Source organism: Papaver somniferum, chromosome 7 (assembly GCF_003573695.1).
Source record: "Papaver somniferum cultivar HN1 chromosome 7, ASM357369v1, whole genome shotgun sequence".
Lineage (NCBI taxonomy): Eukaryota > Viridiplantae > Streptophyta > Magnoliopsida > Ranunculales > Papaveraceae > Papaver > Papaver somniferum.
In genome coordinates, this window is record NC_039364.1 from 102,560,477 (window position 1) to 102,571,780 (window position 11,304).

Consider the following 11,304-nt stretch of genomic DNA (forward strand, 5'->3'; position numbering starts at 1 on the left):
CAATATACACTCTGTAAGATACTAAGGCTTAACCCGTGTCGTAACGGCACGGGCATAATTTTTATTTAGTTATGCATTTTCCAACATATGAATATTAAATATAATATTTATTAATATCAAGTTTACCCTTTTTATCCTTACAAAAGTAAAGGAAAACCCGATAGATATTTTTATTCTTCACTCCACAAATTCTTTCTAGCATTTTCCGTCTTGACATTCTTCCAAACTATGCCTCTCCTTTCTCGAGTTGTATCCTCAAGCCAGCCATGAAATTACATCGAAATTAAATTTTACGTATTTTGTCCCCCCCAAAAACAATATTGTTTGATATGTTTTTTAGTTTACAAAGATATCTTATCGATCATTTGAAATGTTATTACCTTTCTGCGTCATCCTTATTTAAGTGAACGATGTCTCAAGCTAGCCATGAAATTATACCAGAATTAATTTTTACATATTTTTTCCCCCCAAATAAACATTATTTCATATGTTTTTTAGTTTACAAAGATATCTTATCTATGTTTCAAGCCAGCCATGAAATTATATCCGAATTAATTTTTACATATTTTGTCCTTCCTAAAAACACATTATTGATATGTTTTTTAGTTTACAAAGAAATCTTATCGATCCTTTGAAATGGTTATTCTTTTCTGCATCTTCCTTATTTCAGTGAACAATGTTAGGATATTTATGGACCATAAGAACCTACTATGGCCCCGACCACATAGCACCAATGTTGTCCCTACTTGACCACATTGGGATAAGAGGTGTGTGATAAAGATTTTTGATTGTGATTGTAGTAAATAGGATTCGTTTCAGACTTGTGAAGGAAATGGAATTTTAGATTTGATAAAATTATATATACAAAAATATTAACAATGGGTGCGAGAGGTAACCAAGACACTAGATTCCACTATTATACAAAATTGAATGATAATTATTTCAAAACTCTATTCAATTCTTAAGTCCTCTTTTATCTTTAATTCACTATCAATCATACAGATTCTTAAACATTATTTGTAAACCTTAAGCATAGATTATCAAGAGATTAAACCAAGCATAACCTATCAAACTGAATAACAAATAATTAAGACAATCATTCAAATAATTTAAAACTCTGCAAAAGCAGGGATTAGGTGAATTATATAATTAAATGAAATAGTTACCCATTTATGTTGCGTGAATAGCTTCCTCAATTGCCTTGGTTACGAGGGAATTAGCCGCTCATCATGTTGGAAAACCTCTCAAAATATTTCATTGATGCTCAAAAATGGTTTACAAATGATGAGAATATGAGAAATACAATAAAACCGGGTTTGTAATAATTATTATTTGTTACAAACCAGAGCACTACGACCCTGAGTGACAAAATAAGACTGTTGCAGCTGTGTCGCAAACACTGTAGCAAATAAGTCTGCATGATGTACGAACCACAAGTGTGAGTCGTTATTACTGTAGAAAAACGACTGCTGGTGCAGGTCCGTTCTTCGTGTTCTTCATGTTCTTCAGCAGCAGCAGAAACCGAGTTTGGGAAAACTCGAATTTCTTCTTCTCTGGCTCTCCTCAGCCCCCCAGACTCTCGACACCCTTTCTACTCAACCCCAGCAACCTATTTATAGCCAACAGACCCATCGAATCTCGCTCATTCACTCCATATAATTCTCTTTAACTCGGCAGTAAAGAAAATATTTCTGGGAATATTTTCTTTCATGTTTCATCTTCTCACGCGTTTTCAAGCCTCCAAATTACCATATTTAACTCCTTCACGCTCCAACAGGCTGTGAGGGTCTTCCATGCACGCACAAAACACGTTGAATCTTCTCCAAATCACGTGAAACCCGTGATATACACGAACTGCCCTGTTTTCAACCCGTGAATTGTTTAGCTGATTCTAGCCAATTCTGGTCGAACTAAACGCCCACAATGTGTTTAATAGGCCATATCACAACTATCTACCAAAAATCAGCCATTGAATCTCCCTAGAACACGTTCAACAATTCGATCAAAAATCTGCAGAAGTGTTCTCCATTTTCCCGCCAAAAACAAAATTCAAATGGAGAATATGACCTCCCCCTAATCCTGTACTGGGGTGCGAATAGCATATGCCTTTTGGGGTGACCTGGGGTGCCCCTTAGTATTTGAGGTGCCCCTTATCCAACGGTGAGAGTCCGAATAACACGTGTCCTCCGGGGCTTTTACCAACTTTTCGAGCCGAATTTTCCAAAAAATGTTTATTTTCCAAAGGTGCCTACAAACACATAAAACACCAAAATTAGTACAAACTCGAGTGCCAACAATATATAGTATTGAGATCAAATTAAACACAAAAGTGTGTCTATCAGTGTGCGATTTTAATTTAAAACGCATTGGTATGTATGGAAATGCCCAAGCTTATTAAGCTCCACATGTACTCCTCTTTCTTCCATGTGAGACTATCTCTAGCTATACATATGTGGTTTATCGCGCCACACACTCCAAAATCTCCACCTTGGCGAGATTAAACCACTTCACTAGTCCAATCATACTCCACCGTATGATTACTATTTGTATATGCTACCCACTGATCATGATTAATGTCACTATGCACCCTGGAACCCTGCTCCAGGTTGATTTAATGAGAAGGCAAACACAAACTACACCTTGACCATTTCCTTGCCCACTTAGAACCTTACTCCACTTGAGGGTTAATGGGTGAGACACTAACTCCACCTTGAGCGCCAGTTCAACTTTGGGCATTGTCTGCTCCACCTTGAGTCTGACTCCACTTGCACCCTAAATCGGGTGACATCAACAACCACTTCTACGTTCGGACAGTGGACCCAATCATGGGCTATGATACCAATTGTTAGGATCTTCACGGATCATCGGACACTACTCAGTGCCCAACCACATAACCCCGAACCCCACTTGACCACCTTGGGATAAGAGGTGTGGGGTTTTTAACTAAAAGGTCTCGGTGCTATGTATGGATATTCCCAAGATTATTAAGCTCCACATGTATTCCTTTTTATTCCATGAGGGACTATCCCTAGCGATACATATGTGGTTTATCACACCACATACTCCAATAGTCGAGCGGAACCAAAACATTAAACTATGTAAGTTGTAACAAAATTAGAACATATGAACTCATTCGTCCCAAAAATAATTGTGTAGATATTAATAGTGTTCGGATCCTTGTTTCTTTCCCCCCTTTAAGAATAGTCTCAAAAGAGTAAAACTCAGAATTGCCTCAACATTCGCATATCGTATTGTATGTTCTTACTATTTCAATGACATAATGAAAAGCTAATTCATTCACTTAAGCTGTTATATTTTAAAATGTTAAATTATTTCCAACGGAAACCATTTTACTCACATACGACGTAGTTCTAGTTTTTCAAACTTCCAAAATATATTATGTACGTAATTCAGTTCGGCAGGAATACTTGACCGAACGAAATATAGGTAATGACTTGTCCTTTCTTAACATTGTATCCTTTTCAACATAATTGGATCCAGAGTTGGTAAAAAGAATTGTATTTATGCATCTTCAGGCGAGAGTAATATATGGATGGGCTACCTCCCAGAAAACTACTGATTGATGACCGCATCAGTGTCAGTAGAGAATCCCACACTGTCGGATAACCGCAGTGACTAAGGGGGACAGTATTGGCGGAGGATCAGGTCCTTACAAATGGTATTAGAGTTGACCACAGGTTACCTGTCTAGGGTGAAAGAGTATGCTTTACGGATTGTGTCGGGAAAGGGTCTCATGAGTAAGAAAAAATGCCAGAGTCTAGGATGGAACATATTCCGGAGCCTATGACGGCTCCAAATAAAGTTGGTGGTATTATAGTACTCAGACTCGCCAGGTAGGATTCGTCATATGGAATATAGGTAATGGTTTGTCATTTCCGAACACTGAGACCTTTTCAGCATAATTAGCTTCATAGTTGGCAAAAAATCTCTATAGCTAAGCATGCTCGGTATTGAATAATCCTGTGATAAGTGACCTCCTGAGAAGCTGTTGTTGGATGACCGTAGCGGTGACCATTCAAAACCCCATACTATCAGATGACCACAGTAGCTAAGTGAGGACATTATCGGTAGAGGGTCAGGCCATTACATTCTACGACCTTACGCTTCCAAATGTGAGGTTATTCGTTGCATAAAAATAACAAAACCATGATTAGTTAGTAAATCAAATCGTAAGTACTTCACCTAATAACAATAAGCTCTACTAACAATAAACTCTGTTATCCATCATCATTGAATAAAAATAACGTTATACCATTTATCAAGAAATACGTGAGACGATGTAAAATTACTCAATGGGCATCAATATTTGCCACCATCACTATGGTCCACCTATATAATAGTTAGCAAATATAATTAAGTTTGGTGCTGCTTTTCTTCTTTAAAAAAAGTACTTTGAAAACATATTTATAGCAATATTTTTTCATCCCAGTGTTTGGAAAAGATATCATAAAGTGATTTTTATGCAAAAAACTTCCAAAATCTATCAATTTAAAAGTGGGGGAGAATGAGCTTTTAAAAGATTCAAAAGCAAATGCTATAGTTCACCCTCATCTCATATTTTGTTTTCCAATTATATCCCATCTTATTTTATAACGGACAAAAATTATCTTTGAATCTATATATCTCCAATTTTTATTCGTTATATTTTATTCTTTAAAGATAATTATTTTGTATTTTCAAACTACATTTTATGTTATACCGTATCGCTGAAGTATACTTTAATTTAGCAACAATAAATATTAAGGAATTATTGATTTTTAAAAAGTTGTTAAGAAAAATAATACTTTTTAGTAATAATACTAATTAGTAAATTTAGTATTACATATATGTACTCTAATAGTAGTAAGATTTACTTATTTTAAGCACAATAAAATAGATAAACAATTTTTAAAGATATGTCTTCTTTTGTCATTTTCTTACTAACTATAGCTGAACCTGATATTTCCCAGACACAATTTGATCGCTTTTAAAAATAGTTTTAACTTTAGTTTATAATTTGCAACCATTTAATTGCTTTATTTTATAGATCTCGGCACAGTAACGTACATCGGAAACCATTCAATTTATTTTTTTACATAGCTCGGCGTAATAACGTACATCGGAAAAGCACTTTTGTAAAGCTCGCAGCAATACCAAACTAATCCTAAGTATTAGTTAATAAAAATACATTTATTATCATAATTAGTAGAATAATTTATATCAATTTTAATTTGAAATTTAATAGAGTATTTATTATGAATAATTATGGAACCTTAATGACATGATAATTCTTGTCCGTTAGATGCATTTCTAATCCCAATCACAACCATCACTTATGACAAACGATTACAGACGTAGATTTATCTCCCGTGAGGACAAATTTGAACCGCCACTTATCTAGGCTAAGTTATCCAAACTGTGTATTGTGATCTTGATTCTTATGTTGAGTCATACCGATTAAAATTATCTTTTTGTACGTAACTGGTGTTGAGATTAGTTTAAGTCGATGTTCAGCATACAAATCTATGTGATTTGTTAATATTCAACGAAAACCTTCTTTTTCATTTAAGTAAGGTCACTCATGTTGTTCTTTTGGGGATGACATCAAATGGGGGAGAGTTCTTAAATGGATTGGTGCTTAATTGCTATATCTTTGCGGGGTGTGTGGCCGTGGAATTTACAGGGGATGCTTGTATCTTAAATCTCCTAGATGAGCGCTAAGTATTCCATACTATGTGATATCATCTAATTAAAGTTTATATGTAATTCTATTTAAATCCTGAAGGATCTTTTGGTTGAATTCATTACGAACCAATGATTTCCGTACCTTTGCTAATATTGACAAAAGGGGGAAGAATTAATTAGTAGTTTCGCACTATATACATATGGTTTACGAATCATTATGTGGGGTGGGGTGGGGGGTGAGTCAATGTCTATAGGTTTCACCTATTTATGCAAAATATGTAAGTATTGGTCAAGTGGGAGACTCATATCACCGTAGTATTACTTCAAAGTTGTGATACAACTAAACTTTGAAGAAGATAATTGAAAAAGCGGGGGTCTAACAACCACACCCAATATTTCGTTCGGCAATCTGAATATACAAACTCCAATATACTTTCAAGAGAATCAACTAGACAGTCATACTCAATCTAGAGAAAAGTATATCAAAGAGTTTATATCTCAATTTCTCAATTCAATCTGCAATCAATAAATAGGAATTTGTAATCCCGATTAAATAAGAGAAATAACTTGAATGGTACCAAAGACCAATGTTCAAGTGTCAATCAATTTATATCAACAACCAAAGGTTGGATTATCTAATTGATTGATCTCAACGCACAACGTGTGATATTTCTATTATATAACAAAATATAATGCGGAAAAGAAATAACACAGACACTAGAAATTTTGTCAACGAGGAAACCGCAAATGCAGAAAAACTCCGGGACCTAGTCCAGCTTTGAACACCACACTGTATTAAGCTGCTACAGATACTAGCATACTACCAATGAACTTAGGACTAGACTGTAGTTGAACCCTAATCAATCTCACACTGATTCAAGGTACAATTGCGCTCCTTACGTCTCTGATCCCAGCAGGATACTACGCACTTGATTCCCTTAGCCGATCTCACCCACAACCATGAGTTGCTACGACCCAAAGTCGAAGACTTGATAAACAAATCTGTCTCACACAGAAAAGTCTGTAGGAATAGATAAATCTGTCTCCCACAGAAACACCTACGAGTTTTGTTCCGTCTTTTGATTGATCAAGGTGAACATGAACCAATTGATATACCGGACTTATATTCCCGAAGAATAGCCTAGAAATATCAATCACTTCACAATAATCTTAATCGTATGGTAGCGAAACAAGTTATTGTGGAATCACAAACGATGAGACGAAGATGTTTGTGACTAATTTTTATCTTGCCTATCGGAGATTAAATCTCGAGCCAATCTTAGAGAAAATAGTACTCAAACACGATAGAAACAACAAGATCAGATCGCGCAACTAAAGAGAAAATAGTTAGGTCAGACTTCACAATCCCAATGAAGTCTTTAAGTCGTTAAACTACAGGGTTGCGTGAAAACCTAAGGTTAAAGGAGAATCGACTCTGGCTTATACAACTAGTATCACACAGGAGGTGTGGGGATTAGGTTTCCCAGTTGCTAGAGTTCTCCTTTATATAGTTTTCAAATCAGGGTTTGCAATCTAAGTTACCTTGGTAACAAAGCATTCAATGTTCATCATTATATGAAAACCTGATTAGATTCAAGCTAATATCTTTCAACCGTTAGATCGAACTTAGCTTGTTATACACAAATGAAATGTACCCTCATTTAGGTTTAGTAACCGTACCTAAACATGTACACCATGTTGGCTCAACTGTAGTTAACCGAGGTTAGCTATATGAACACTCTCATATCAATCTTAACCATTATTAGTTCAAATGACTCAAATGAAACTATTTAAAGAGTTGTTCAATTACTATACTCTCATAGAAGTATACAAGAACACAATTGAAGCAAAATCGGTTTGATTCACTTGAATTTATTCATGAACATTATAGCCACGGTTTGCAAAGAATGTATTCCTTAATATAAAAATGTATCAGTTCATAAGCCAACCGATTTTAGAACTTTAACCACTCAAGTATGCAAAGTGGTACGCATACTTAAGTAACCGGTTCTAGTTTGGGTTCGCCAGTATGCAAACGGGTACGCATACATAGTACACTTCCAAAACCCAGCAGAAATTTCCGGACCTATACCTTACGAAAGTATGCATACCGGTATGTGTACTTGGTACACCGAGTTTCACAACTACAAGTACGAATACGGGTATGCATACTGTAGTTCTGGTCATGGGTCACATACATGCAAGAATGCACACTATGTTTATAATCCGATGATGGTTAATTATTCTAAACTCTTATTTCAATCATTGAAACTTTCTTAGAGGATGACAATAGCCGTTTTCACACACTATTAGCATCAAAGCAATTTTCAAGTTATTGAAATAATCATAACGAAACATTCCAAGTCTACACCAAATGATTGTATCACATAAACCATGTAAGATGTTACTCGGCGATTTTCACATGATCATCTTTTGACTTTCGTCAAGAACATAAGATGAACTTGGTTGAAGCGAAAGCTTACCAACACATATTCCGAGAAATATGTAAGTGAGTTAAACTCAGCTCGAAATCTCAAATGTGTATAATCGACAACTATATAGTAATACGACTTTTGTCTCAATATAGGAGACAGAGTAGAAATAGACTTTCCAAGTGATAGATGAGTTTTAGTCTCCACATACCTTTTGTTGATGAATTTCCACAAGCTCTCCTTAGTAGTTCTTCGTCTTCAATTGATGAACTCCGTGAAGTCTAATGCTCAACTACACAATCTATCCTAGTCCGAGACATCACTATAAGTAGACTACAAATCAAGACTTATATTTTTGATCACTAACATTAACAAACAAGCTTGAGATAGAAACGATTGCGAGTTCGACCGAGCTATGCTCTAACAATAATAATACTATGTTGTTGTATATCAACGATTAAAAATATTTGTTTTCAAAGTTGTTATTGTTATGGATACGAATCTTCAACAACAACGATGCTGAGTTGAACACGTTCAGAATCATTGCAACTTGAGGTACGAAAAATTCAACAAGTTGAAGAAACCAAGAAAATCAAGCATATGATGGATTCAAGGAGTTTTTTTGAAGCTTTACTTTTTATCCATATGTATTGATAGTTTTGTCACTAAAATTGACAAAGAGGGAGATTTTTAGAGCATTGCTCGGTCAAACTCACAAGTGTTGCTATCTCAAGCTTGTTGTCAAAACTATATCTTGATTTCTAGTCTATAATTAGTTAAGTCTCGTATTAGGATGGAAGTGTAGTTGAGAAACGAACATTGTTAGAGCATTAATTGCTCGATCGAACTCACAAATGTTACTATATTAAGTTTGTTGTCAAATTTAGTTGTCAAAATTATGTATTGATTTCTAGTCTACAATTAGTTAAGTCTCAGTCTATGATAGTGGAGTTGAAAACGAACCAGACATCATTTGCGTTCTACCATTTGAAGGCGAAGATCAACCAAAGCTTTTGGAGAAATTCATCAACAAAAGGTAGGTGAAGACTGAACCACCTATTTCTCAAGTTATATTCACTTTTCTATCTTGAGACGATTGTCGCATAACTAACTAGACTGGCTTGCATAGACAAGAATTTCGAGTCGAAAACTAATTATTTAGTTTACGAATTTCTCGAAATATAATGACTAAGCTTAATAAACATTTGTTCATACTTGATCAAATTCGGTGGAGAACAATTTATTGTTCGGAACCAAATCATGATTCAAGTTTATCATTCGAAAATAGCATGGAACAGTGATAAGTGTCATTGATGTTATTCGGGAATGTTTCGAATCGATTTAGAGAAATATAGAACTACTATATTCAGAATTTGTCTGAAGCCGTACTACATGTATTCATACACGTAACGAAGTAGTTATATATCGACTTTCCAGATTTGTGTGATATGCATACTCGTACGTACATCATGAGAAAATCTGTTTGTTTCGTGATCCGGATAGGTATGCATATTCGTATACAAATATTGTGAAACTGTCGTAAGGGAACCAGATTAAAATAATCAAACCGGTAGGCTAGCCAAAACATTTCTATGTTCTGGAACCAGTTTAGTACCCAAACCGGTACGTAAACTGAACATTCTGTAAACTCCCGAACCGGCAAAGGTCCAAAGTTTGCAAACCGGTACGTGAATTAAAAAGTTCTCTAGACTCCGGAACTTTGAATTAGTTCAAAGTTTGCAAACCGGTACGTGAACTGAAAAGTTCTGTAAGAGTCTGGAACACGATAATTGCATAAGTGTGCAAACCGGTTTATGAACTGAGTAGTTCTGTTGACTCCGAAACTCGGTCATTACATTTGAGTTTGCAAACCGGTCCACGTACTATGACTCAGCCGATCCACGAACAGTTCAAGTACTTGTAATTTGTACATTTACAAACTATGTCGATTGTGATTCAATTGCGATTAAATTATTTTTTTGAGGTAATATGCATTTGATAAATTATCTAATTAATACTAGACTCATTTGATCATATAATTGTGACCTAATATTAATGTATTGAGAACATGAAAATGAGTGTTAAGCTTTTAAGTTCAAATCGGTTAGTATCGGCTAACCATGTTGAACATAGTCTTTGTACACGGTTTGGTTACGGTTTACCTTACCATAGTGTATACTCGTATATGTGAATAAAATCCAAAGCTTTCATCTAGCGATGAATATTGATTGCTTGGTTCCAAAGCTATCTTAGCTTAAACCTAAAGCAACCTAGGCTTTGAAGTCTATATAAGGGGAACTATTGGCAATTGGGATCTTTGAATCTTGACACTACTTTTTGGTGTATCTAGAGTCGTCCTCTCCAGAAACTCTTTTAGGGTTTAGAGACTACAAAGGATTCATTGGGATTCATGAAGCCAGATCCAGTTATCTTTCATCTTGATAACTTGAGTATCCTGATCTTGATTGTTTGTAGAGCCTTACTCCATCAACCAAGATAGAATTAATTATACAAAGTCCCTTCGTCTCATACTTTGTTGATTCCGCAAGTTTTATACTTGTGAGGTGAATAATAATCTAGACTGCACTTCGGGTTGCATAAGTCCGCATTTTGAGGATATCCTGACTTTGTATATTACTATCGATTTCTAGTCTCACCTAGTTCTACGATCAAAAAGGAAATCACATATATTGGCTTATCAGTGGGAGGCAGATTGGTTTAAAGTATTCAATTGAGTTGAAGCAACTCTTAGGCTGTAAAGGACGTCAGCTAAGGGAATCAATTGCGCGGAGTCCTGCTGGGATTCAAGAGGCATAAGGAGTGTGACTGTAACTGAATTGCTGTGAGGGTTTAATTCGGTCTCAACTACATTCCAGTCCGAAGTTAATTAGTATTAGGCTAGTGTCTGTAGTGGCTTAATAAATTTTTGTATTCAATCTGAACTAGGTCCCGTTTTTTTTTTGCATTTGCGGTTTTCTCGTTAATAAAATTTCTGGTGTCTGTGTTATTTCTTTTTACGGGTTATATTTTTTATCTTTATAATTGAAATATTACAGGTTGTACGTTAATCAATCAAAGTAGATACATCCATCCTTGTTTTTTGGATACGACTTGATTGATACTTGGAAATTGATCTTTGGAATCGCTCAGGTACTCTCACGTGCAAATTAGGTTCACGGGCTTGTCT